We start from the raw sequence: 22,964 nt of genomic DNA, 5'->3' as shown, positions 1-22,964 counted from the left end.
GCATTCAGAGCAACAAATAGACGCAACTAGAAAACAGTCAAACACCTCCAAACTCATGTTATCAACATGCTAACCACAGTGGACAACAGAACAGATGAATACCTACATGATTATATATTAGAAATATATGAATTTCATGGAAAAATAAAGCACATAAGAAGATAAAGGGGAACTGAAGGGGAAACAATTACAAATCTAATCATGGTGGTCAAGCTAGTTAGGTCATAGCATTGAGGTGAAATTTGAACAATGACGTCATAGAAGTGATATCTGTAATGTTTGATGCAGAGAGGTATGTGACTTGAACAGTAAATACAATGACTCTCAGAAACAATTGCAGGTACAGTCATGGGGTAGCCATAAAATATACTTCAGCTACGTATAAGTCAGGGACTGGTTAAGTGAGCAAAGGGAAGGAAGCGAGAAGCCAAGATTAGGAACACATAGTTTGGAATCTTAAATTTACATTGAGTTGAAAGTGGATTTTACCAAGATTTCTTGGTTGCTATGAAACAAGATGTGACAAAAGTGGGGCAGGTAGACCAAGCAGAGGTGACTGTAAAAACAGACGAAGGATGTGGAGTCACAGGCAGAGTGCTAGACCAGCATTAGCTGATGGACTGACTGATTGTGAGTGTTGGCCAATAGGGAAGATGAAATTTGGCTCCAGCAATTAAGAAGATGATTCCATTCCCTTTTCTGTACTCACTGTGGGTCAATAATAATCAGGCTGGACCATCTCATGTTTATCAGTGTCACATGCTAATTCTTTGTAATTCCAGTCTCACTTTCAAAGAATATTAATCTAATTAAGCACAGACTATTCTAAACGCTCCATTGAGCAGCATTTCTTTTGTTGGGTAGCTAGGTTTATCCTGTGGTTTTGTCCTGATAAAAATGTACTTCTAGACTTCAAACTTTACAACACACACACACACACACACACACACACACACACACACAGGGGAGGGAGAGAGAGATTCTGAAAAGGTGTTTAGTTGTGTACCTACAAATGACCCAAGGAGGTTCTAAAGGGTAGTTATAATCCAATGGTCAGAAACAGCCCAGGGTTAAACTAAATGGGTCCCAAAACCAAACCAGAATATTGGAAATTCTGCTTTGTCTTAATTCAGCTCCCAAAAGTCACACTTCTAGATGCTGAGGGTCTCTACGCCCCCTGGCTTCTGTTGGTCGTAAAGAATTACTCTACAGCCAATGGTTAGTCAGGAAGATGAAGGTGGGACTTTTAGATGCACTGGCAAGGAACCAACTGAGGGGGAAAAGAATAGAGGAAAATCTTCATGAAATAAGGGGTAGGGAGGGAAAACAGACTTAAAGGACCGCCAACATGTAAGATTTCCAGAAAGTGGCCCTAGGGGTCATTCTCCTGATTGGGTCTGGGGTAATAGAGATGAAATATAGATTTTAAAAGATATTATCTCCTGTATTCTTATACAAGAGGGAAGTGTGTGCTAGCCATCCAGAGGCTTAAAAGTGTCCAGCCATTGAGTTAGTGAAGGCATATCAAAATGATCTGATGTTTCTATATGTGTGTGTCTTTCATTCTTAAACCCAATACTATTAGGAGGGTGTAGTGCACATAACCCACCAGGAACCAAAGCAGTTTACTGCAACACCAGAACTCATGATGCTACGAAAGGGACTGATAGAGATAAGAGAGTGTTAATAAGGATGGGAGGAAGAGAAGAAGAGATATGGAAGGGACAATAATCACAATACAGTATAAATCTGTTAAGTAAAATCAATCAGTAAGAAATAAATGTATATATGAAACTGCAGTAGATCTTTTAAGTAGATGGAAATTTTTTGATCTAGGAAATTAAAGTCTATAAATATGTGAATATATAAATGTATCTATTTCACATACTGATAGAATAATATATATGTAAATGTCCATGTGTATTTCTTTATATAATACATAACACACACATGAACACACACATATGTATCATCACTGATAACTCTTATAGCTTCACCTACTATAATCTACTTATAAGTACAAATAAAAAATAAATTTGGAGCTAGAAAGTTGGTAGAATGTTGTCTAGCATGAATGAAGGCCTGAGCTCAATTACCAACACCATATAAAACTAGAAATGGTGGCATATGCCTGAGGAGGTAAAGGCTAGTGTTTCAGGACTTCAGGGTCATCCTCAGCTACTTAGTGAGTCACAGGCTAACTTGGGTTACACAAAGCCCTGCCTCAATAAGAGTAAAAGAAGTGTGCTTCCTTTTTATTGTTTAGTACCTAAAAACAGTATAAAGAAAATTAATGGGCTTTGCTTGTGGATATGCAAATCTTTATTAGTATGCTTCTTTCTAAACAGGTATAGAATTTACTTAAACAGGACTATGGTAGGTTCACAATCCCAGCACATGTTAGTCAGGATCTCAAACACCAGTCTTTCATGCTTCTGAAAATGGCAGCTGGTGAATAGATCAGCTGGTCTCTGAGGAGGATGAGCAGACAACATCAGTTTTCAGAAGTGTCCCCCAGAATAGAAAATCCAGCGCCAGGTGGCTGGTGACCCATTTCTAATCAGAATAGAAGTTCTACTAGGTAGAAGATAAAACACCAGGCTTCCTTAGACACCGAGAAGCATTAGATAAAAGAGGAAGATAAGACAAGAGGGCACCAGTCCTCTGAGAGAATCAGAAGTCTCTCCAGTGAGAAGGAGCCAGCTGGTGTTTCTGCTGCTTGCTTTCTATTTTGCCCAGAGTCAATGTAGGGATGAGAATCCCTACGTTCCCTTCACTGATTGTTTAAGATGCAAACAATAATGTCCCCTCACACACAAGGAATGTTTTGCTTTTATTTCAGTCTGACAGCAACCCAAATAAGGTGAATAGAGAGACATACGGTTTCTTTGTTAACCAGCAAAATATATCTCAAAAAGGGAAGGTGATACAGTTACCATGCATCTACTATCTTGGTGGAAAGGAGTGTCATAAGAAAAAAAAATCAAGTTTTTTTTACTTATGATTCTAGGGCAGTTGGGTATGAGGGCAATTGCATAAGTCGATACATTAAACACATCTAGAGATTTAGAATACAAAAGTACTTAGTATCTGGTCTTTTATATTCTTATTTATCTTTGTACAACAGTGTGAGCTGAACAAGGACAACAAGAATAGACAGGCTAATGTGGACTGGGGAAAGCCTAGGAGGTGTCAATCCTAGACAAAGAACTACACACAACTAAGAAATTCTGACAACAGCAGAAATAGTCTTTCCTGGGGTAAGAGTGCTCCAAATGGTTACCCAATCCCAAATAGTAAGGCATGAAAACATACATGAAGGTGACATTATAGAGACTGAGCAGTGTGTAGTTATGTATTCAGGAATATGTGTGAGTGTGTGTGTGTGTGTGTGTGTGTGTGTGCGCGCGCGCGTGTGTAATAACAATGAATGAAAAAAGAAGCTATGATTTGAAATAGAGTAAAGAGAGAAAAAAGGGGATAGGGGACATGGGAGGATTTGAAGAAAGAAAGGGGAAGGGGAAAACATAATTATATTCTAATTTCAAATATTGAAAGTAATAGTTTTAAATTATAGATGTTCACTTTACTTCAACTAAAATTACACACAAAATATGAAAAATATTTCAGTCAAAATTATGATACAGCATTTGTATGTATGTATGTGATCTACTTTTTATTTACTCTGAGTAAAAAAATGGCTGGTGAGATGGCTCAGTGGGTAAGAGCACCCGACTGCTCTTCCGAAGGTCCAGAGTTCAAATCCCAGCAACCACATGGTGGCTCACAACCGTCCGAAATGAGATCTGACACCCTCTTCTGGTGTGTCTGAAGACAGCTACAGTGTACTTACATATAATAATAAATAAATAAATCTTAAAAAAAAATGACTTATGTGTCCCAGGATGTCCTTGAACTCACTACATAGTTGAGGATGATCATGAATGTCGAAGCCTCCATCTCCTAAGCACTGAGATTACAGAAGGGTGTCACCACAACTGGGATATGCAGTGCTAAGGATCAAATCCATGTTCTTGTGATGCTTGTGAGGCATTCAAACAACTGAGTTACCTTTCCAGGCCAAATACTTATGTTTTTAAACTATTTATTCTGGTTTTATTATCACAGAAGAATGTTCTTGTGGTTTCTGTATCAAATAATATAATTCTACTTCTGACTTTAGTAGTATTCTGGCATATTGTTAGATTACCACTCTTTACACCATATTCTTATTTATAGATGTTGTAATTTGTCTTATTTTTCAATATTAAAATATATATTGACCTGAAAGGCATATATGGGGATTGTCTTAGTGCTACACCAATAGCTTTTTGTACATGAAACTCTAGCCTTTCCTAAAGGCTATTATAAGTACAAATAAACATTTGAAAAATCATTCCTTAAAGTCATATGGACAGTGTTTCGACTGATTTCATTCCTGTTTGGTTTTAATATTAAGATGAGAGGAAAATAGTATTTTGGGATTCTCTTTTAACACAGCAAACCTTGCTTGGAGAGGTAGCATATAACTACATTCTTATATTCTAAGAATTCTTATATTTTTAAAGCCTAAGAAATTAGAGGGTTTAGGTACAAGAACCCTGAATTCAAGTTCTGCCTGGGACACATAATCAGTCTGAGACAGAGAGAAATCCTCTCAAAATTAAATAAACAAAAAGAACCATCCTCTTCCTCAAAGAAAATTATTTGTAAATGATTCTAGAATTATCTCAAAAGACCCCATATAGAAATGGGTCTAGCTATTTGGAGGCTGGACCATATCTATGAACATGTGTGCATTACATTCTTTTCTGTTGTAATAAAATACCTGGACAAACACTCCTTCACAGAATAAATGTTACCCTTCCCTCTAGTTTCAGAGGGGATACAGCTCATCAAGGCAGGAAGATGCCGAAGCAGGAACTTGAGGACAGCACAACAATCCCCAAGCCTAGAACAGTTTATGAGGCAAGGCAATAAAACCCTCATGGCCCCACCCTGTGGTTACATAGTTTCTCTAGTAAATCTCCTAACATTCCCAACAGCACCTCCTTCAGGTGTTTTACACACATTTAGAGGCTCTATATAAAACCATCATACCACTTATATTTGAGATCTATGGGCCATGGTGCATAGCAAGTGTGGTGATGTGGATGAGAATGTCCTGATAGGGTCAAGTGTTTGAACATTGGATCCCCAGTTGGGAATGATGTTGTGAGACTTTAGAGTACAGCCTTGCAAAGAGAAGTACAGTGGTGGTGGTGGGGGGGAGCGGTGGTGGTGGAGGGAGGTGGTCTTTGAGCTTTCAAAGCCTGCTGCTATTCCCAGTGCACTTGTAAGCTCTTTTCTCCTTCTTTTCCCTACCTCTTTCCCCTCTCTCTTTCTTTACACACTCTCTCTCCTTTTCTCAGCTTTGTGCTTATTGTTCAAGATGTCAGTGCACAGCATTATGATCCAGCCGCCCTGCCTGACTACTGCCTCTGCCATGCCATTATATACTCTTAACACCATGGAACTGTAAGATGAAATAATTTCTTTCCCCAGTAACGTAGACTAAACATATAGGCAATATCCTATCCTATCATTTTTCTCACACTATTTCTTTCCTCAAACCTTTCCTAGTGCGTGCCTTTGTCTCCTACAAGATAATAAAGTTGTTTGGTGTGTATCCATTGATATGGTCACATATAGGCTACTGAGTGTGATTCAAACCAAAATGAAAACTTTTATGCAGGTTCCTCCCAGTACCTGGACCTCTTACCACACAAAACATTTACAGGCACTGTACTTTGTTCATGCAAGGTCACAAAAAAATAGGTCAGGTCACATCCAAGGACAACTACTACCGCCTGAACATAAGAAATTGGTTTCTGCTATCTACCTTAGCAATTTGTCCCTGCTGTTCATCATTTTGTTGCAAAGAGCTTACAATGTTTCACAGAGACTTTGTATAATCAGAAATACTCAGGTTCAGCATGTTGGGGAGCTATAAGCCTGCTTTTAGCCTCCCTTTTTTGCTGACAAAACTCTAAAAACTCAAGCATGCTCAGATTAGAACCATTATGTATACATAAAAATAATGCACCACATGATGTGAGCTCTTGGATAAAACTCATTAACTTACTATTAGAAACTTACTAAATTATATCCTGGTTTTATTACAAGATGCAAAAAAATGTTGTTTTAAGGGATAATTAGCTTTTTCATTAAAAAATAGCTTGAAGAAGAAAGAACCCTTTTCTTAAAGGCATGTAGAATTAAATAGTGAAAACATTACTCTATGAATTCTTGGTGCTGGTGCAACTCTTAAATTGTGTATGAGGATCAGAACAAAAGAAAGAGTGCTAGGCAGGGTTCAAAGAGGCGATGAGTTTGTATTCATAATGTATTAAAGGTACCACCTTTGGTCACTAACATAAAAAAGTTAGCCAGAGGGGTGAAAAACTAAACTAGACTAAAGTCATTGGTATTCGGACAGAACACAGTGTTCCTAACTTGTTCTGCCTTCAGGACCGTGGGAAACAATGCTTCCTCTTCTATTTTGTGTGTGCACGCACACATTTCCATGGGCACACATTCCTGTACATGCTATGGGCATATTATGGAACCATCTATGGAATTTAAAATAAATTAAGCATCCTAATAAAATTATACCGTCTGTCTAACTTGAGCATAAATATCCTGCATCCTTTGTTAAACTGTTTAGGAATTATAAACTGATAATTTAAAGTTTATGATTGTTATTTGTAAATTATTACCTGAACATTTGAGAGATTGTTTTGGTTTTGTTTTATTTTGGTTTTTGTTTGTTTGTTTGTTTTTAGTTGGTTTTTGATACCATAGTCATGCATAGCCCACAGAAGCCAGAGAAGAGAATTAAAGCCCCTGAACCTGGAACTATAGATAGTTGTAAACAGCCATGTTGATCTTAAGAATGGAATCCACGTTCTCTTAACTGTTGAGAAATCTCTACAACCCTGAGGAGAATTTCTTTTGATGACATGAATTTTAGCAACCACAACTGCATAGTCAACAAACCAAAGAATCTGGATTGATGGACTCTGGATGTAAAACTGCTGTTACATCACCTGTGGGCTTTTCCTATGGCAGGTATGAGAACCCTGAATTTCTGTATCCTTATGTAGTATTATTTGCATGTGTTCCCATCATGGTGAGGATGAGGCGACTACAACTCCTGAATGAGAAAGTGATGAGCTCATGAAGGGACCATTAGGGGAGGGGCTAGAAGCACATTCAAAGGCTAAGAGAGAGCAGATGTTTTATAAAAGGGCATTAATGATTTTATAGCACTCAGAATATAGTGAACATGAAATCAATGAAGAAGACAGAAAGTCAAGAGAACTCAGAGTCCTCTGGACAGAGGAAGGAGCTGGGAACACCTGCATAGCCAGACTGAAGTATATTGATTATTTCACAGTTTTCTAGAAATCTTAAAATTCAGACTCAGTGGGGAGGATGATTGAGAGACATCTCAGCCTTCAAGAGTATTTACTACTCTTTCAGAGGACCCAAGCTCAGTTCCCAACAACTATATGACATTTTATCAATCATCTGTACTCCAGTTCTAATGGATCTGATGTAATTTCTGCTCCCCTTTGATGCCAGGACTGTTAAACACTCATGCAAAATGCTCATACAAGTTAAAAAAAATCTGGAAATATCAGATCTGTAGGTCTTGCTACAAACTCTTGGGGTTACAACCTGGAATCTACATGCATATTTATTCCCTCATGTGACTATCCAACTATCGTCAAATAGTGACTTTTAAGAGAAAGGAAAACTCATACTAGATAGCCACAGAACTGATATGTGAAAGGTGGAATCCACATTCTGTAGAGGTCCTAATCCTTCTTCCTTTATGTTCCAGAAACATGTCAGAACCAGTCAATTTGTAGATTAAAATGTATGCAGAGAAAACCTCAGTACACATTCTAGACAGCACAAGTGAATAAAACCCTCTATTGGGGGCAGTTTTTTTATTAGTAGTGAGACATTAAGAAGGGGTTCTCCTTCCCTGGAATGTCTTTAACTGCAGATGCTGCCCTCCCTTCTCAACATAAGTGAGAAAGCATTTTAACATGGAACTGATAAGTTGGTGGAGACTGAACTTCACTCTTCCTAAGAGTTTATTGTGTTTACTGATATCAGATTTCTGTTACTTGATGTAGAATTGAGGGGGCCAGTGGACCAGAAAGGAAAGAAACAAAAGAAGGTTAGCCTGAAGGTTTAACCAAAGTTCAGTTCCATTTTTTTTGTGTGTGTGAAAAAAAAGTTCTTACTGTAGTTTGGGGGTATCAAGCTGGGTATGTATGGAGCCCCCTTTTGTTGTATGTCAAGCATCTGTTGAATGTCTGAAGCATCTGTCTTGTCCTGTGGTGGTTTGGTTTAAAAATAGACTATAAATCTACATTTCTCTCTCACTGACAAGGTCTGTGTTCCCTGCTGAGGGGAACAGAGGGTGGTGTCCTGAATCACCGAGATGCTAGTATGCTTCCAGAAATATATGAGACTAGGTAATGAGGAACATGTCAGAATTAATTATTTAGAAAGAGAATAGGAAGCATTATGTTCCATGCCAAGGCTTGTAGGAAACATCAAAAGATGTTCATCTTCAATGTAGCAAGTGGGATGTGTTGGAGATGAAGTAACAGGTAGATGCAGGTGTGAGGAGATGTCTATTTCTCAGATTTTATGTTGACAATCTTGGTTGACTTCTTGAAGGGTCTTAACATGAGAAGTGATTGCATTTTGTACTTTTTATAGATGTGGGAAGGATAAACAGAAGGTTTCCAAATCAGGACTTGGAAAGTTTCTGGAGTTTCTCAGAAACAAGGACTCTGCACTGAGGCAGAGGAAGGTGGAATACAGTGATCCTGTACATGGAAGATGGTGAATAGGATATATGTTTAGATTGAGGTTTTTCAGACAAAACCTTTAGCAGCTGCCTTGGTTCTTAATAGACCATCCTGCCTTGTGGAAAAGCAGATATTGGGATGGTAGAAGGAAAAAGTGAATTCCAATTTGCTGAGCTTATTGTAGAAACATAACATGTAGCATTCAGAGATGATCATTCACCAACTACATATATTAAGTTTCAACTGGTGCTGGACCAGTTAAGTTGTAGGACTCTCCATCTTATAAATGGAAATTAAAGTTATAATGACATGGAGACTAAGGAAGGTATAGAGACAAGGTGACAGGTATCTACAAGACTGAATATAATGGGAGTCCTTCACATTCTTAGTCTGGCCTGGATAATTTTGAGAAATAACCATAATGTTGAAACCCATCACTCATGTTCCAATGCCTCTCCCATACATGTACTCTACTTTGACATTGCTTAATGTCACTCTCTCTCACATGACATCTTTCTATGAGGGAGGTAATAGTAGGCATCTAAGTTTCCTGTGGCTAGATCTTGCCGATGGGAAAGAATTTGCCTGACCTGCGATTGCCAGGTATGACCGATACAGACATGTATCCATGGCCACTGCTTTTGAGGGTCTATAATATGAATGATAATTAACATCCATTTTATATACATTTTAAATTGCATAAGCATATAAGACCCAGCAGAAAAACTATTGTTTCCATCATACCTAAGGAGGAGGCAAGGACTAAGTCTCTTAACACGCCAACATGCATTCTTCCCTTAAAATGTCACAAGAAGGAAGAGGTTGAATAGCTTAGAGAAAGACACTGAAAGCCATTCTGTCAGAACTTTGCCAGAGCAAGAGTGGAACAGAAAAGACAATGGGTAGAGGTTGGTGGCCCAGGTAGCTTCCCATGCAACTTAACTCTCTACTCTTAAGTCAGATAAGCCACACCATCAAGGAAACTACATCTAATAGAATTTTGAAAGCTAACATTGTAAAGAGGCTAAATGGTTGGATGCCAGCCATTGGATGACTGTATCAAAATATGTTTCAAAGGACAAAGATCTTTGCTGATCATTGCTCTACTCTCTTACTGAAAGTGTGCAGGTATTGTTGGTGTCTGCTTTTCTTGTTGTTCTCACTCCTTAATCATACTGACTGTTTTTGTCACAAATAGACAAAGGCAAGCCTGGAGGGCTCATAACCTTTCCTCAGCTAATAGCTGTTTGACCTGTTATCTTTTCTCAGTGTTTACCCCAATCCACTGTCATGAGGAATGTGGCTAGACCTGGCTCCCAGGAGGACCCTTCCTGAAACTGAAAGTAGATGAGTGACACATTACCATCACACTCTCTGACTTCTGCTTTTGAGTCTGATCTTTCCGGGCCTGCAAAAGACCCATTTGTCAACTCAGACTTTCCCCAAAAGACATTGCACGAAGGAGTGCTATGGACTCTGACACGAAAAAGCTTTTACTGAGCATTGCTTTTATAACTCCCATGACCCATAACTCCACAGGTTGCAGAATATTTTATAGGAGCTGGGAGTGCAGTGTTCTAGAGTAGTTTGTTTGGCAATCTATTGCAAGACTTAAAAGAAAGCTGGAAAAGAGAAAGTAAAATTAAGGAAAAGGATGCATTTATTCCATTTAAATAAATCTCTTTGCTCTTTTGCTCCTAAATTCTCCCAGATTTACATCAGTGTGTTGATAATTGCTGGAAATAGCCACGGATTTTACAAAATAATTGGCCCTATTTTAAGACACTTTTTAGAGTGCACACTACATGTTGTAGTTATAAAGTAATAAAATAGATTTTCGCCTGTTGTCCTAGACATTCATTCTCATTATTTGTAGTCACACACATTGTGTATATGTGTGAGTGTGGCAGCATTTTATAGTTTGAGTTTCCTTTATAGTTTTTAGAAGTTACAAAATAATAGAATTAATTGCTTTGAATTTAGTCATTTTGCAGCAGGCAAATATTGATTTCTTTCCCAACACCTTTAATTTCTAATGGAGCTTGAAATTAACTTTGGATTTTAATTCTATTTTATTCTAGGTTTGTACATCAGGGCCATTAATAACGTCAGGAGAGTGCTGAGAGGAGTATTTCTGAGCCAGGAGCCCTCAGTGAGCCTTGCAGCCTCCAGAGCTCCAGGCTTTCAGGGGAAGAGCAAGAAGTGTGGTTTGACCAGCACAGTTATCCCAGAGGAACCATTGAGGAAAGGGTGGTTCTGATCACTTGCTGAAGGTACAAATCTTAGCAGGTGTGTGTGTGTGTGTGTGTGTGTGTGTGTGTGTGTGTGTATGTGTGTGTGTGTGTGTTTGTGTGTGTGTGTACATGTGATTAACAGGAGCAAAAATACTTAGGGTAGCATAGAACAGGTTTCCATCTGTTACCAAAAACAGGAGAAATCAACTTTTTTGATTCAGAAGGCAATAGTCTAATTTGTTAAAGATTAAAAGACATATATATTACTACAACATATAAATATGTATAACATAAAATATACATACTATATGAAATAAATATAATTTACATAGAAATTAAAAGTATGTTATATGAAATTTATAAACTATATGTTATAATGTGTTTTTCAAAGACAGATACACACATACACACACACCTGTAAGTTTAAACTGTACATTTTAAACCTATTTACACAAGTCTTTGAGATTTCACTGTCTCTATAATGACTTTATTCTGTCTTTGTAATTCAGAGTTATTGGAATACATGACTGTTGGGAGTCCTGAGATCTGGGATTTCACACATATCCAGAAGTATATGAGTGTTTCTGTTTTTCTAAGAGTCTTTTTAAACTCATTCAACAGCAATTGCTGTGGAGCTGAGGCACATCAGTGGGTACCAGCCTGGGTGTGTAAGATGTGGGTGGCTAATCTATTAGATCTTCAAAAATAAAATATATTTCACAGAACATATCCCCAAGTGTTTTCTCTCACCTGTACAAATTTGGTCATACTGGAGTTACAAAAGTTGTGTCAGAAGGAAGGCTATATGATTGTATAATTTAACAAAGCAATAAATGGTATGGAATCTTGGCTCTTCCATATATGTTGAACCAAGAATTTTTTATCTAAAAAGTGGGCTAGTAATATTTTCTTACATGCGGAATTGAATATATAGGTCAGTTTTTATGCATTCCTCTCCAGTCCTATTAATCATCTTCTTTCTGATGTGAGCTATGTATTTAATCCTTAAAAAATATTTATCAGAAAATTTATATACATTTATCTCTCTACTTTCTATCTCAACTGCTGGCTATCACTAGTATTCTACTCTTCATTTCCATGACTTTAAATTTGGCCGTGTTTTTAAAAATATTATAGATGTAATTGTTACTACAGTTTTTTGTTCATTTGGGTTTTTTTGTTTGTTTGTTTTGTATTTGTTTGTTTGGTTGGGTTTTTTGGTTTGTTTGGTTGGTTGATTTTGGTTTTTTTGAGACAGAGTTTCTTTGTGTAGCACTGGCTGTCCTATAACTCACTTTGTAGACCAGGCTGGCTTCAAACTCAGAAATCCACCTGCCTCTGCCACCCAAGTGCTGGGATTAAAGGCATGCACCACCACTGCCTGGCTTTTTGTTCATTTGGTTTTGATCTTGCTTTTATTTTACTTTTTCATATGACTTGATAGTATAATGTCCTCTGGGCTCAATTATGTTATGGTAAATCACAATATTTCCTTTTAAATATGATTAAATAATAATCTATGAGATAAACATGTATGTATATATCCATATGTACGTTTGTTAATTCATGTGTGTATATGTATGTGTGTGAAACATCCTTATTTATTAACCCATCAATATATATTGTTTACATGTTTTAGCTATTATCAATAATGCTTAAATGGACATTGGAGTGTAGATGTCTCTTTGACACACATTCTTTTTATTTTCTTTGTATCTGCATTCAGAAGGAAGATAGTGGGATAATCTGGTAGTTCTGTTATTATTTTTTCTGAGGAATTTTAGACTATCATTTTGACATAGGCAAACCAACCTCCAGTTCTGTCCAGAGTGTTTATGAGTTCCTATTCCCTTCTCAACAATATGCAGGTCTTGTTTGTTGGTATAAGTCATCCTAAAATAATTAAGATTGAATCTCATTGTGTGTTGTGATTTACATAATTTGTGATTCAATCTTTTGGGTACCTCTCATCAATTTGCATGTCCTCTTAGAAAGATGTTTACTTTGGTCTTTTGGTCAGGGTGGGTTTTTTTGTTTTGTTTTGTTTTGTTTTTTTGTTTTGTTTTGTTTTTAATGCTGTTGTTCTATCTGAGGTGAGTTGACATTCCTATATTTTAGAGTTTGATACATTGTGAGACATTTGATTTGGAGGATATTTCTTGTCACACTGTGTCTTTTTTATTTCACTGACTGTTCCTTTGCTGTGCAACAGCCATTCAGACTATTTTCATGTTTAGTGTTCATAACATTAGAGTCGGTATTAGTTTCTTGGTTGCTGTGATAAAATACCTGACAAAACCAAGTTAAGATGGAAGAATTCGGGGAGAATCTATTGTGCAATATATGGAAGCATCATCACCTGTGAATAAAATGATGTTGTCCTATTAGCTTAAGACAGGAAATAGGTAGAACTATGTCCAATTTCCTGAGGAACTGCCAAACTGACTTCCAGAGTGGTTTTAACAGCTTGCAATCACACCAGCAATGGTATGAAGTGGAATCTCAGGGTTGTTTTGATTTGCATTTCCCTGATGACTAAGGATGTTAAACATTCCTGTAGGTACTTCTCAGCCATTCAATATTCCTCACAGGAGAATTCTTTGTTTAGCTCTGTACCCCATTTTTAATAGGATCATTTGGCTCTCTGGAATCTAACTTCTTGAGTTCTTTATGTATATTGGATATTAGCTCTCTATCGGATATAGATTGGTAAAGATATTTTCCCAATCTATTGGTTGCCTTTTTGTCTTATTAACAGTGTCCTTTGTCTTACAGAAGCTTTGCCATTTGATGAGGACCCATTTGTCAATTCTTGATCTTATAGCACAAGCCATTGGTGTTTTGTTCAAGAATTGTTTTTCCCTGTGCTCATATCTTCGAGGTTCTTCCCCATTTTCTCCTCTATAAGTTTCAGTGTATCTGGTTTTATGTGGAGGTCCTTGATCCACTTGGACTTGAGCTTTGTAGAAGGAGATAAGAATAAATCAATTTGCATTCTTCTGCATGCTAACCGCCAGTTGAGCCAGCACCATTTGTTGAAAATTTTACCACTGGATGGTTTTAGCTCCCTTGTCAAAATCAAGTGAACATAAGTGTGTGGGTTCATTTCTGTGTTTTCAATTTGATTCCATTGATCTACCTGTCTGTCACTGTACCAGTACCATGAAGTTTTTATCACAATTGCTCTGTAGTACAGCTGAGGTCAGGGATGGTGATTCTACCAGAAGTTCTTTTATTGTTGGGAATAGTTTTTGCTATCCTAGGTTTTTTGTTATTCCAGATGAATTTGCAAATTGCTCTTTCTAACTCTGTGAAAAAATTGAGTAGGAATTTTGATGGGGATTGAATTGCATCTGTAGATTGCTTTTGGCAAGATGGGCATTTTCACTGTTTTCATCCTGCCAATCCATGAGCATGGGAGGTATTTCCATCTTCAGGCTCCTGGGCATATACCCAGGAGATCCTCCAAAAATGTAATAAGGACACATGCTCCACTATGTTCATAGCAGCCTTATTTATAATAGCTTCTGGCTATTATAAATAAGAACCCAAATATCCATCAACAGAGGAATGGATACAGAAAATGTGGTACATTTACACAATGGAGTACTACTCAGCTATTAAAAATTAATGAATTCATGAAATTCTTAGGCAAATGGATGGATCTGGAGGATATCATCCTGAGTGAGGTAATCCAATCATAAGAGAACACACATGATATGCACTCACTGATCAGTAGGTATTAGTCCAGAAGCTCGGAATACCCAAGATACAGTTCACAAAACAAGTTATGTTCAAGAAGAAGGAAGACAAAAATGTGGTTATTTCGATCTTTCTTAGAAGGTGGAACAAAATACCCATAGAAGGAGTTACAGAGACAAAGTGTGGAGCAGAGACTGAGGGAAGGACCATCCTGTGACTGCCCCACCTGGGGATCCATCCCGTATACAATCACCAAACCCAGATACTATTGTGGATGCCAACAAAAGCTTGCTGACAGGAGCCTGATATAGCTGTCTCCTAAGAGGCTCTTCCAGTGCCTGACAAATATAGAAGTGGATGCTCACAGCCATCTATTGGACTGAGCACAGGGTCTGCAATGAAGGAGCTAAAGAAAGTACCCAAGGAGCTGAAGGGGTTTGCAGCCCATAGGAGGAACAACAATATAAACTAATCAGTACCACTAGAACTCCCTGGGATTAAACCACCAACCAAAGAGTACACATGGTGGGACTCATGGCTCTAGTTGCATATGTAGCAGATGATGGCCTAGTCAGTAATCAATGGGACTAGAGGTCCTTTGTTCTGTGAAGGCTTTATGCCCCAGCATAGGGGAATGCCAGGGCCAGGAAGCAGGAGAAGGTGGGTTGGTGATGTTATAGGGGGAGGGAGTTTTCAGAGGGGAAACCAGGAAAGAAGTAACATTTGAAATGTAATTAAAGAAAACATCTAATAAAAAATGAAGGAAAAAAAAAGATTGGAAATAGGGTGGTGGAAATTCTTGTACAGAGAGACATTGTCTAAAATAGAGTCAGGAGCCATAATGATTCACACAGAACTCTGAGGATGATGGCTGCATGAAGCTGAAGGTGACATCACTGCCCATGTGGCATGATTTAGACTAGTTTAATATGGGATAACTGAGTTATGATCTAGTGGAGATGAGCTAAAGCTATTGGCCTAGGAATTTATTCAAGTATAAAAAGTCTCAGATGCACTATTTTGGGGAACTTGGATGTCGGTGGAAAAGCCTGTGGTTACAGAAGAATTTATTTAGATTGTAGTTTGAGAGTACAGCTCATCATGGTAAAAATGTTATGGTAGCAAGATGATGCAATTGGTCACAGTGCATCCACAGTCAAGAAGCAGAGAGAGATGAATGCTAGTATTCAGTTTACTTTCCCCATTTCATTCAGTCAACTCATAGAATGTTAGCATCTATATTTAGAGTGGGTCTTTCAACTTCAATTTAACCCATTCTAACAAAGCAAGGATATTTGTCTTCTAAGTGATTCTGGATTTCATTCTTGGCGTCATATGTAAAAAATCACTGCCAAGTAATATTACTCCTAAGGGCTTGATGTCTTCAGATATTACCTGTAGATCTTCACTCCATTTTGACTTATTCTATTTTCACATTTTATTTCTTAGGTAACTAGGTATCAAACCCAGGGCCTCACATATCCTATGTAAGCATTTAACCACCAAGCTGTGTATAAATTTACTCTGAGTAATGTTTGTTAGTTATATAAGGCAAGATACATGTTAGTTTTAATTTTTCCTGAATGAATATGAGGTGTGCTCAGTAAAATCCATGATTCCTTTGGTTAATTGACTTTTAATGTTATTAGTATACATTTTAATTTCTTTTGATTACATGTTTGTGTGTATGTACACATACGTGTACGTGGATGCCATAACATGTTTGTGGAGAAAACAATTTTATGAATTATTTCTCTTTCTAATACTGAGATCTCAGAGATTGAATTTAGATCATCAGATTTAGTGGCAATTACCTCTATCCACTCTACCCTATGCTTTTGTTTCAATGTTACATATTTTAATCTATTTTTTTTATTTTAATGAGGTATTTTCTTCATTTACATTTCCAATGCTACCCCAAAAGTCCCCTATACCCACCCCCACACTCGCCTACCCATCCACTCCCACTTCTTGGCCCTGAGGATCCCCTGTACTGAGGGCAGATAAAGTTTGCAAGACCAATGGGCTTCTTTTTCCACGGATGGCCGACTAGGCCATCTTCTGATACATATGCAGCTAGAGATACGAGTTCTGGGGGTACTGGTTAGTTCATATTGTTGTTCCACCTGTAGGGATGCAGACACCTTTAGCTCCTTGGGCACTTTCTCTAGCTCCTCCATTGGGGGCCCTGTGATCCATCCAATAACTGACTATGAGCATTCACTTCTATGTTTGCTAGGCCCCGGCATAGCCTCACAAGAGACAGCTATATCAGGGTCCTTTCAGCAAAATCTTGCTAGAGTATGCAATGGTGTCAGCATTTGGTGGCTGATTATAGGATGGATCCTGGGTATGGCAGTCTCAAGATGGTGCATACTTTTGTCTCAGCTCCAAACTTTGTCTCTGTAACTCCTTCCATGGGTGTTTTGTTCCCAATTCTAAAGAAGGGGCAAAGTGTCCACACTTTGGTCTTCCTTCTTCTTGAGTTTCATGTGTTTTGCAAATTGTATCTTATATCTTGTGTATTCTAAGTTCCTGGGCTAATATCCACTTATCAGTGAGCACATATCATGTGAATTCTTTTGTGATTGGTTTACCTCACTCAGGATGATGCCCTCCAGGTCCATCCATTTGCCTAGGAATTTCATAAATTCATTCTTTTTAATAGCTGAGTAGTACTCCATTGTGTAAATGTACCACATTTTCTGTATCCATTCCTCTGTTGAGGGGCATCTGGATTCTTTCCAGCTTCTGGCTATTATAAATAAGGCTGCTATGAACATAGTGGAGCATGTGTCCTTCTTACCGGTTGGAACATCTTCTGGATATATGCCCAGGAGAGATATTGCGGGATCCTCCGGTAGTACTATGTCCAGTTTTCTGAGGAACCGCCAGACTGATTTCCAGAGTGGTTGTACAAGCTTGCAATGCCACCAACAATGGAGGTGTGTTCCTCTTTCTCCACATTCTGGCCAGCATCTGCTGTCACCTAAATTTTTGATCTTAGCCATTCTGATTGGTGTGAGGTGGAATCTCAGGGTTGTTTTGATTTGCATTTCCCTGATGATTAAGGATGCTGAACATTTTTTTTCAGGTACTTTTCAGCCATTCAGTATTCCTCAGGTGAGAATTCTTTGTTTAGCTCTGAGCCCAATTTTTTAATGGGGTTATTTGATTTTCTGGAGTCCACTTTCGTGAGTTCTGGGCATACTTGATATTTCTAAAAGTTATTTGGTGTAGTTTCTAAGCATAGGATCATATTTCTATAATCAGAGATAATTTGATTTTGTGGTTTAGAATTTAAATATTTTTTCTTTTTTTTTCCTAAAAAGAAAGAAATCTTTTTAATCTTAGGGTCAAGTAGCATTGGATTCATCTATAGGTCAAAAAGATTAAGTCCAAATATATTAATCTTAGGGTCAAGTGGCATTGGATTCATCTATAGGTCAAAAAGATTAAGTCCAAATATATAAATCAATGTTTCTTCACATAACTTATTTACACAATAAGGGCTAAAATTATGTGATTATTTTAATATAAAAGCCATGCAATCAAAAATTGAATTTAGCAATTTACATTAAAATAATTAACTTAACAATTAATAATTTAACATGTTTTCATATTAAAATTATCAATAAATTAAATATCAGAGAAATATATCTTAACACAACCCTACCACAGACATTGTACTCAGCAGGTAAAGAGGTGAAAGCCTTGCCCTAAGATTAGAAAGAAAAACCAATATATATTTTGTAGACTTTTGATATTGTGCTTGTCAAGGGCACGAGTCTGCATGTGCCTTTTGCTGTGATACTTTTTCAGGAGTTTGTAGTGGGATATGTTAAAATATAATTGGAATTGCCCTCATATTTTCTACAAGACAAAATTTGGTACATGGTAGATGGTATGTAATATATCCATAATACTATCAAATCAAAACCATTATTTATTTGACAGATGTAGTCAAGGAATTCAAATGTTCAAAAGCTGGTATTTTGTGTGTATTCGTTTCTAATAGATTCTTCCTTTGCAGCCAGGCTCTCCTTAAATTCACGTTTGATTTGCTCAGACTCCTATGTTCTGAGACAGTAACAGTGTGCTATCACACTCAGGTTTAAATATAACATTTATGATATTTCAAGGGTTTATTGTTACTGTTATTATGCCTGTTGACAATAATTATGGTTCACTTACTCAAGTGTATTGATAATTTATACATAGCAAACTGGAGACAGACACTTGTGTTAAATGATAAAAAGTCATATTCAATGATTTGGCTCACAACAGTGTCTAGAGAATGTAATATGATTTGGATTCAGATGATATGGAGAAAGATTTGTGTGAAGCATACCATAAGTATGATTATAGTTTTATTGAGTGTTAAATAATCTAGACTATTGCCAAGACTATAGGTTGCTCTGTACAAACTGACAGCAAATCCTCATTGCTGAAGACAACATATGCACAATTCATTGAACAAGAAGATGTTGAGTGGTAACTAAATATAGCATTCATTCCTATGTTCCATCATCTTGGTATAGGCATTTACAATGTATGCTCTCAAAAGAGAAACATAAACATCAGATGGAACCCATACCCAAAACTGCTTGGGTGATCAAAAGTCTGAGACTAGGTAGTCCAGGGACCTAGGATAAAACCAAATAATAGTTGTTTGAAAAAAGGGGAAAAGTATAGCAATAAAATGATACCTGATGATATTCAGCTATACTCATAGGCCAGGGCCTTATTCCATTATCATCTGTGAAGTTTCCTCCTGCAGAAGATGGAGTCAAATATAGAGAGACCACATCCCAGACATACAAAAAAATGATAGACCTTGGAACACTCAGCCATAATGGGACATTTCCATCAAATTGCTCCTCTCAGAGCTTAGCGAACCATAAAGAAGAGAAGGTGGAAAGAATGTAAGAGCCAGAAGGTGTGGAGGACATCCAGAAAACACAGCTTTTTTTGGATTTTCGAAACAGAGTTTCTCTATGTAGCCCTGGCTGTCCCGGAACTCACTCTGTAGACCAGGCTGGGCTCAAACTCAGAAATTCGCCTGCTTCTGCCTCCCAAGTGCTGGGATTAAAGGCATGCACCACCACTGCCCAGTAAAACACAGCTTTCTAAATCAATGGGAATAAGCTTATATAACTTCCCAGAGACCAAAGCAGCATGTACAGAGCTTGCACAGGTCTACACCAGGCCCTCTATGTTTATATTATGGCTTCGAGTATAGTGCATTTATAAGATTCTTGAGGATGTGAATGAGTTGGGTCTCTGGTTCTTGTGTCTTCTCATGGGCTCTTTTCCTTCTGTTGGTTTGTCTTGTCCAACTTTAATGTAATAGTTTATGGCTTATTGGGCATCAGTGTGAGGAGAGAACATTGGTCCTGAGGAGACTGGATGCCCCAACATAGGGGAATGCTTGGGAAATGAGACAGGAGTGGGTAAGTGGGTGGAGGAGCTCCCTCATAGAAGCACGGGAGAAGGGGGTGGGATAGAGGGTTTGTGAAGGGGAAACCGGGAAGGGGGATAACAGTTGAATTATAAATAAATAAGATAACAAAAAAGAAACATGCACAAAAAGAAAATAAAGTTTATTTGATAACATTGAAAATAAACAAAAAAAATATATAAAATGAATGAATAAATGATTGAATACCTAGCTACTAGCATAAAGTTTACCAACTAAACTGTCATTTATACTTGCTAGGACAAAAAGAAAATCAGTTTTCTCTAATGGAGTGACACTGGATATAGCATTCACTCCAGGTTAGGCTTCATGCTCAGGAATGAACAACATGACCAACATATAGTGGACTACATAAAATTTTGCTGTTGTTATAGTTGTTTCTCTGGGTGGGTGCCTTTATTTGGTTACAGTTTGCTGTGGGTTTTTCAGAGGGTGTTTTATTTTATTTTCTTGGCTTTGCTTTTGTATAGGATTTTGTTTGTCTTTTGGAAAAGAACTTAAAGTCTAGTTTTAGAGGGGGGAAGAGGATTGGAAGGGCTTAGAAGAGGAGAAGAATATGATCAAAATATATTTACATTTACATTTTATTTTAAATAATACAAATCAAATAAAAATAAGCAATAAATACAATATGCATATGTAAAAGTAAAAAAAAAGGCTTTAATTGGGGATCTAGTTACGAAAAAATATCTGTCAAGCTGTTTATCTTCACATAGTTGGTGATATGTGAGATTTGACTGCCCTATATTCACAGTATTTTAATATAAAAGTATTTGTGTCTTTTCTTTTGATTGACCTTAGTAACTGATGTATAATCTTTCTCATTACTTCTGATGCATGGAAAAGCAGGAGAATAAATGCCAGTGAGAGGTTATGGAGCCTTTAATTTATATCCTATTTTTTTCTCAATAAATATTCCCCAAGAGGTATTAGTCACTTGTGCTTACCACCATTTCTTTAACTTTACCCTGTGTTTGCTGACAAGACAAAACAAATCCTAAACATTACTCATTGACTTCACTTCTAAAATACTTTGAACCTAAGAATACATTAAACTGAATGTAGGAAGTAAAACTACCTTAACATAGATATATATTTCCATTTTCTCTAAATTATGTTTCCATGATATTTAGGGCCACTTGAAAGAAGCATAAATCTCTTTATCTTCTACAAGCCATACTATGGAATGCAAAGAGCTAGAAATTTTGGTGCACTTGATCTTGCAATTCAAAGACTAAAATAGGCTACCTTTCCCTGCTCACTATTTGTTGTCTCAACTCAACTTTGCTTGCTTTACACATATTCTACATGGCAGCAAACTTGGAGAAAGCTCTGGGAAGAGTTTTCAAGATTCAGATTGTTGGAGACATCCTGGTATGACAATTTTGGGAAGGCAACATGTCATGTTTTGCTTACTTTGTGTTTTGACAACATACACCTTCTAGCCTTAATACATCACACCAATAGTAAGTAAGTTGTTCGGTATATTAAATAATGTTTTGCTCCTTTATATCTGTAGGTTTGTTGTCATTTATCTATGAGTATATGGACAATAAGTTCATCATTCTAATAATCAGTGGTCCATTTGTTGTACTTTTTAGCAGCAGAGTCTCCAGTTTCAAGCCTGTTTTTCACTGGACTCCCTAACTAACCAGTACCCCAGAGCTCTTGACTCTAGCTGCATATGTATCAAAAGATGGCCTAGTCGGCCATCACTGGAAAGAGTGGGCCATTGGACTTGCAAACATTATATGCCCCAGTACAGGGGAATGCCAGGGCCAAAAAGTGGGAATGGGTGGTTAGGGGAGTGGGGGGGGAGGGTATGGGGGACTTTTGGGATAGCATTGGAAATGTAATTGAGGAAAATACGTAATAAAAATATTAATTAAAAAAAAACACAGTTATCCTAAACTAACAAATGTGATGACTGCTGGAGTCTAAATGATCCCAGAATGAAAAAGGTAGCTTTTTCTAGATTAATTTTGCATTTTGCTCCCCACATGTGATATGGATGTTGATAAACCATAGGGTGAACCCAGTCCATGCATGGGTAACCAAGGATGGTATGAGTTGTTAAGATCTGGCACTCATGTATACTGTCTTCAGAGAGGGTACCTTAGAACCACAGGTGATAGCAGGAGGAACAGGAAATTCCATTTTAAGTTCCTATTTAAACCAAACTTAGAGTCCCTCTAAATTAGTTTTTAGTACTGTAAATAAGTTGTGTGTGATCTCAATTACAGTTTGAAGTTTTTCAACTTCTTTTTTTTAGAAAAATAACTTAAGGGAGGAGGGGTTCATTTTGGCTCACAGCTCCAGGGTACGATCCATTAGTGCAGCGGAATTCAAAGGAAAGATGTTACTCAGAGTGAACAGATCACAATATCACCTATGTTATTTTAATTAAAACAAACCCCTATAGACATGTCCAGAGGCCTGACTCCCAGGTTATTACAGATATCATCAAATTGGCCATTAAGATTGATCATGGAAACTATATACACACAGTTTAGTAAAAAGGATCTCTGCCATGGTGTTGTAGAAGTGACATTGAGATAAAGCAAATGTTTCAGAGCTGGGATAAATGTTTATCCGTAACTATGGCAACTGAAATAAGCAGAAGCTGTAGCAGTTGGGGGAATCACGGTCACTTGCCAGTCACTGCTTTGGCTT

The sequence above is a fragment of the Mus caroli genome, chromosome 6 (assembly GCF_900094665.2).
Source record: "Mus caroli chromosome 6, CAROLI_EIJ_v1.1, whole genome shotgun sequence".
NCBI classification, from domain to species: domain Eukaryota; kingdom Metazoa; phylum Chordata; class Mammalia; order Rodentia; family Muridae; genus Mus; species Mus caroli.
This window is presented reverse-complemented; position numbering follows the sequence as displayed.